The sequence below is a fragment of the Suricata suricatta genome, chromosome 8 (assembly GCF_006229205.1).
Source record: "Suricata suricatta isolate VVHF042 chromosome 8, meerkat_22Aug2017_6uvM2_HiC, whole genome shotgun sequence".
NCBI lineage: Eukaryota > Metazoa > Chordata > Mammalia > Carnivora > Herpestidae > Suricata > Suricata suricatta.
Genome location: NC_043707.1, coordinates 140164776 through 140171422, shown reverse-complemented (window position 1 = coordinate 140171422; position 6647 = coordinate 140164776). Strand labels below are relative to the sequence as shown.

Sequence of the window (6647 nt, the reverse complement as noted above, 5' to 3'; positions counted from 1 at the left end):
CGCCCCGCCCTCAGGCCCTGCCCCCGCCCCTCCCCTCCCCCAGGCTCCACCGAAAAGGGCCTGGGAGGAGGAAGGCTGAATGGTTTTTCAGGGCCAGGGTCTGGGCAGCCTCCGAACAGAGAGCCCCGAGTTTGTGGGAGGTGGGGTTCGGGCCACTGGGGGCCGGGCGCATCCTCACCATCCTCACAGAGGAGGGGGAAGCTCTGCGGGGGAGAAGACCTGGGGTCTTGCCACCAGGAACTCTGCCTTGGCTGCCTCGGGGCCCCTTCCCCACCAGCCCCTCTGGGAAGCCTGTTGCTTCCCTGGAAACTGGCTCTCCGGCCACCGTGCACCTGGGCTCTGCGGCGGGGGGGGGGGGGGTCTCCCCGCCAACTTCCTGTCGCGAGGTGGACCCTTTCCTGCACATCCAGACCCTTTCTGCCGACTTTCTGGGTCTGGCTGGACTACTTGTGCTGAGCAGAGGGCCTGGCTCAGGTCGCCTTGACTGCAGCTGAGGAAGGTGCTATTTTAGGAACCCCCTCCACCTCCTGCCATACCCGTCCCCCCCGCCCCCCCAGCAGGAGCTGGAAGCAAAGGTCTGAGATGCTGAGTCCAGCACAGGCGGCTGGTGGAGGGACGGTGCTGGGGCAGTAGGGGACTTGCCTGTCCCTGGAGAGACACTCTTGTTTTGCTCGAGGGCCCTCCCAGTTGCTCAGAGGCTTGGTAAACCCAGGTTCCTCTGTGGGCTCGGCCCAGGGAATCGGGTGGGGGTGCCTCTGGCGGAGTGGGGGGGCAGCTTAGGTGCCGTGAGGCAGGGTGGTGTGGCCCTGGGAGTGGGGGCTATCGCGTCTCTGACGTCCTTCCCAGGGATCCCGCTCCTGGGACGTGGCCTGTCAGCCCACTAGGGAGGGCGCCAGGGGCAGAGGCAGGTCTGGGGGCCGTCTCCCCGACTTTCACAAGGGCACAGCACCCCAGACACGAGCGAACGTGGTGGTGACAGTTTACGAAGCGATCTCCCGTTGCTTTGATTACTTTCACTTAAATTACCCTAATTAGGCGAAAGCCATAATGGAGCAGGGCTGCCGCTCGGGGTGTGTGGCCCGGGGCGTGCAGGCTGCACCGCTGACTTTCGCCAGCACATCGGTTCTGAGGGGCCCCCTGCCTCTCCGCCCTGCACATGGTGCCCGCGTGCCCGCAGGCGCAGGCCAGATGAGCCCGGCCAGCTCAGTGGCCCACGAGGCGTGGCCACAGCAGTAACCCCAGGGCACTGGCCTCCTGCCATGGGGCGGGCCACTCGGGAGGCAGGACTACGGGCAGGGTCACATATGCATGTGTGTGACCTGAACTCCAAAGGAGGCTGACTTCCCTGGAAGGGTTTTTGTCATTTCCGCCGTGTCCGTCAGAGCCTGGACAGGGCAGGACAGGTGGCATCTCTGGGGGACCCCACGGCTCGGCCACAGATTTAGGGGAAACAGGGTTTCGCTGTGAGGACCCCACAAGCACTGTGTCATCACGAGCCCGATGGGAACGGGGTCCCAGGGGCTGCTCCCCCTGCCCCTCAGAGGCGACCTCAGTTTATCAGGCCTGGCAGGGAGAGGGAGGGAGGGGTCTCCTGCAGGACCCTTGCTGTCTCTGAAGCAGCCGTGAGTGGCAGCTCTGAGGGACGCAGGCACCCATGTCGTGGCCCCCGCTCTCGATGCCATCCTGTCATGCCTGGCTCGGGGACAAGACCCACCAGCTGGAAAGGGAGCCGTGAACCCCGTTACCAGAATGTTCTCAGATGTGAGCAGAAGTGTGGCAGAGAAGTTGCAAACAGAAGTAGTTGAGGGAGGGGACTGCTGCTGGTTTTGGCCGTGGGACTGACCTTGCAGTTCTGTGGCTTTCGCCTCGTGCGAGGCGGGTGGCCAGGGAGCTCCTGGGCCGTGTGTGGATGCCCAGAGCGCCGAGGTCACCTGCCCGGGGACGAGGCGCACCCTGTGGGCCTGTCGGAGCTCATCGTCTGCCTCCCACCCCCCACGGCTCAGCCCTCCACCCCATTGTACAAGGAACCTTGGCAAACCCTTGACCCAGGGCACTCCCCTGGGGCAGGTCCCATCCCCGCACTGGGCCCCCAAGCCAGCCCCTGCCCCGTCCGGCCCCACCCCTGCCTGCAGACCCTGTTGTGGGAGAAACAGTGGCTCCAAGGTGGCAAGGAGACAAATTTGGGCCCCTTGGGAGCCTGTGACCTGCCCCCACAGGCAGACCCTGGGCAGGACCCTGGACGCAAGCCGGCTGGGCCCTCCCTCCAGGCACAGCCAGGCTGTACCCCCGGGAGCTTCCCTGGGGGCGTCTGACGCCTTACCCCTCCCCCCCCAGGTACCCAACAGCCCCAGTTAAAAAGGGAAACCCCCTGACTGCCCCTCGCTCAGGGGCGCTTCCTGGCTGGGCAGCCACGTGGGGCTCCGGTCCTTTCTCTGGGCGCGGCGCCCACCCGGCCTCCCGGGAGCCCCAGGGTGCTGTCTGAGGGTGCCCCCTGGCTCCGCGCTCCGGCTTCACCTGGAGAGGCTTACCTGTGGCCGCAGTGGCTGGGCACCAGCAGGGACCCAGGGATGGCGGTGGGGAGGCCTGGTCGTCACCAGGTGAAATTTCAGCTTCTCGTCCCATGGGAGCCTGGAGCCCGTGTGGAGGCCCTCTCGGCCGGGGGCTCCCTCCTCGCTGCGCCCACCCACTGGCCCGGCCCGGCCCTCAGCCTGGCAGCAGGGCCCCACCCGTCACGGGGCCAGCTCCTCCCGTCGGATCTCCTGATCAATAATGCAACGGGGGAGGAGCGCCCCGTCCTCCCCTCACCCACCTGCCCACCTGTCGCTCTAGGTGTTTCGGTCTCAATTACTGGGATGGCGGTTTGCCGAGGGCCGTCTCTGCCTTAGGGGCGCTGATGTCAGTGAGGCCTCGGTTTAGGGAGGATCAGATCTGAGATACTGACATCCTGGTGCAACGGAGACGTCTCTTCATCAGGTGTTTTTATCAGGGAGGCTTCTGGGGCCCCTCTGAACTAACAGCTCCTGCCCATGGGAGCTGGCCCAGCCCCAGCCTGTCACCCAGCCCAGCTGCCCTGGCTCCCTTGATGTGTCCCGCCCCAGGGCCTTTGCACTGCTGGCTCCTCATCTCCACAGTCCTTCTCTCACTTCCTCCAGGTCGGGGATCAATCCTCCCTCTTCGAGAGACCTTCCCTGAGCCCCTACGCCCCCCGCCCCATCTAAGACAGCTGCCTAGTCCTCCCTGCCGCCGCCTCTGCTTTGCTACCCGGCGCGGGGCACTTGTCTGATGTTGGCTCCAGGAGGGCAAGGTTGGGCTGAGTTGTCCAGCAGGTGCCTGACAGGTGGGGGAGGGAGGGCGGGAGCGGAGCGGGGGGTGCGGAGAGAAGGAAGGAAGGAAGGAAGCAAAGAGGGAAGGGAGGAAGGAGAAGGAGGAAGTTTGGGAAGTTCCTTCCCCCAAAGCCACTCAACTTTCTCCTTTGCCTTCCTCTTCCTCTGAAACTCCGGAGCCAGCAGGGGAGGGGCGCGGGGGTTAATGGGCCGCGCCTGCCGGCTGGTTTGTGTACAGAGCCTATATTGGTTTGAATAAGCGAAGTTTATCAACCAGGCACGGAATCATTAATCACGCAGGAAAATAACACCGCGAAATGACTTTTCAAAATGTCGTTGGTATAATTATCATCCTGCCCATTACACTAAATGCCGCCATTTATATCTGTGATGTTTAAGTATGCAAACAGTAATTAACGGGGTAATGAACTGGGGCCCCAGAGCCTCCCCTCCCCGAGCTAATTTGCATGTTAATTATCATTAGTGACCAGGGAACAAGTTATAAACAGCCTAATTAGCAGCCTGATCATTTTTACAAGAAATCGCGTGCACTTTGACACTCCAGCCAGCGTTAGATTGATGAAGTCGGTGGAGCTGCCCCTCCTGGGCTGGGGGTGCCCTCGGCGCAGCGGCCCCGGTGGCCTGGGTGGCCCGGGTGACCTGCACCAGCAGGGCGCTATTAGGGGCTGCCGTGTGGCTGCACGGAGGGCGGGGTGCCCAGGCCACCCGCCCCGCCCCCCCACCTGGGCGGTGGTCTCGGGGTGGACAGGAGCAGCCGGGCCCCTGGCCTGGCTGAGGGTGGTGGGGTCACTGTAGAGAAACACCACTGAGACTGTTAACATGGTACAGAAGCCATTATTCTAGACTATTGCAGGGGTGAGGGGTCCAGCGAGCCTGGACAAGGGGAGCAGAGAGCAAGGAACGGGGCCGGGCGCCCCGGGGGGGTAACAGACCAGACACAGGGGAGGGGGCTTCTTGACTTAGCAGCACCGCGCAGGCTGAGGACGGGTCCGTGCGGGGGACCATGTGGGGGAGCCCCCCCGCCCCGAACAGCGGTCCAGGACTCTGTCTTTGCACGTGCAAAGCACCCGCGTTTGCACTGCTGGCCTCGTGGACCCACAGTGGCTCAGCCAAACACCGGGTCCTGCTCCTGTCGTGCACGGGCTCTGTGCATCCTTCCCCAGCCTCACCCCCCCCCCCCGCCCCACTCCTGCAGAGCAGCCCGGGAGGGGTGGCTGTGGAGTCTGCTGAGCCCCGAGTTGCCTCTCTGACCACCCTGGGCCCCGGGCGCTTTTTGTCCCTCGGCCTCAACGTCTGCCTGTCCTGCCTCCCGGAGGCCCTTCCCTCCAGGCGCTGGTGTGGCCGGCTGGCCTCTCTCCTGCCCCCCATCCAAAGCCGACCCCTCAGGCGTTTGCCTGTCTGTGTCCCGGCTGCAGTGTCAGCTCACCAGGGCAGGGACCCTCCGCCTGGAGCACCTCCTCCCAGCGCGCAGCGGGGCTCGGCAGGCCCAGGGAGTGGGGTGAGTCTGGGCCGCGCTGCCCTGGAACAGGGCTGGCCCTGGGGTAAGCGGTTTCTTCCGGCCAGGTTGGCTCTGTCCCACAGACTCAGCACCGCAAATGGGAGCCAGGGGGCGTGGCTGTGTGTCCGAGAAACTTTGTGGCTACTGACAGTCGCATCCCGTTATTTCCAGGTGACAAAAGACTAGCCTTCTTTTGACATTTTTGACTTCGTATTTGAAGTGAAGAAACTGGCGTTCGCTCCTGGACTGTGCACCCAGCACCCAGCACCCAGTGGGAGGGCCAGTGGCGGCCACTCTTTCAGGTTTTCTTTCCCACATGAATTTTAGAATCTGATTGGGCTGAGCGTCTGACTTCGGCTCAAGTCATGATCTCAGGGTTCCTGGGATCGAGCCCCATGTCGGGCTCTGTGCTGACAGCTCGGAGCCTGGAACCTGCTTCGGATCCTGTGTCTCCCTCTCTCTCTGCCCCTCCCCTGCTCATGCTCTGTCTCTCTCCCCAAAACAAATAAACATTTAAAAAATTTTAGGATCTGACTGGTTCTGATCAAAAGCTGTGTGATATCTTACAAGAGAACTTTTCTTACATTTACTGACTGATGTAGGAAGGTTTGCCGTTTCCGGGTAGATCTTACACATTTCTGAGTCACTCCGACCTGCTTCATCTTTTCCTCTGTTACTATTTTCCATGGGTGTCCTACCACATGGAGGCGTGTGGTTTGCACCCACAGCGGCTCTGGGTTTCTCCACGTTGATGCTGTCCCCTGTCACATGACCGAGTGTCCCGGTGCCCGGAGGGCTGGTGCGGGGGGCGGGGGGGGGGGGGTTTCCACCGCACGGGGTCGTGCAGGCTGAGGCAGCTGGCTCTCCTCCCCCCTCACTGTGCTTGCTGAGCCGCTGGCCCGGCACCGACGAGCCGTGACGGGATCCTCGGTCACCCTGGCCACACCGCCAGCGGTGACACGACTTGAGATGTCACCCACGCTCCAGCCCTGCTCTGCCCCCGCGTGCGCTCCGGCACCTCCTGGCACTGAGGGCACCCTCTGGTCGCCGCTGTGGCCTGTGGGGACATGAGCACCTGTGTGCCAGGGACATTGGGACAGTGGGTGGCCCCTCTCCTTTTCTCCCTGCAAGAGAAGGCTGTGAGCACAGGTCGCGGTGAGGGCCCCTCCGACCAGGTACACTGGGGGGGGCGGCGGGGGGGGTCTTCCCTGCCCCCCATCACCATGACTCCCTGCATTGCTCTCCCTGGCGACACAAAGCCCCAAAGCCTCCCTGTGGGCCGTGCTGTCCGGGGAGCTCGGACCAAGGTGGTCCCCGAAGGCAGACCCCTCTCCCAGGATGCGGTTTGGGGGCTGCATCTCTCCCTGGCCCGGGGCCGCCAGGCCCTGCTGCCGGGGTTGGTGGGTGGGGGTACCCTCCGGCTGCAGCTGCCTCCCGGCGTGAAGGCTCTCGCCTGGGCTGAGCTGCAGGGCAGAGTGAGGCGGGCGGACTCAAAGCTGCAGGGGGGCAGGTTTGTGGGAGGGCTTCTGGTTTGTGCCGGTTTCTGCGCCCAGGCAGCCGACGGCCCGTGCAGGCGGAGGGCGCTGGTTTGCTGTGTCGGGACCCGACGTGCTTCCAGCCCCGAGAACTTCCAGCAAAGCCCACGTCACGGTGCCGTCACGCTGGGGCAGGACTCGCTTCCGGTTCCGGTGTCTGTGTGGCTCGGCCTCTGCGGCCGGAGCGGACGAGCCCGCGTGTCCGTGTCCCCCAGCGCCGGTCGCCCCCTGGGCCCAGGCCGTGGGGACCGCGGTGCCGGAGGGCGGGGC

The 6647-nt window shown here is 64.1% G+C and overlaps 1 long non-coding RNA gene across 1 annotated transcript; it reads right to left on the bottom strand.

Moving 5' to 3' along the window:
• Positions 1-5363: 5363 nt before the first annotated feature.
• LOC115299915 lies at positions 5364-6641 on the bottom strand. Its single transcript, XR_003912410.1, has 2 exons — positions 6257-6641; positions 5364-5966 (listed from the first exon to the last, which is right to left on the bottom strand). It is a non-coding gene; the product is annotated as an uncharacterized LOC115299915 (long non-coding RNA).
• Positions 6642-6647: the final 6 nt, after the last annotated feature.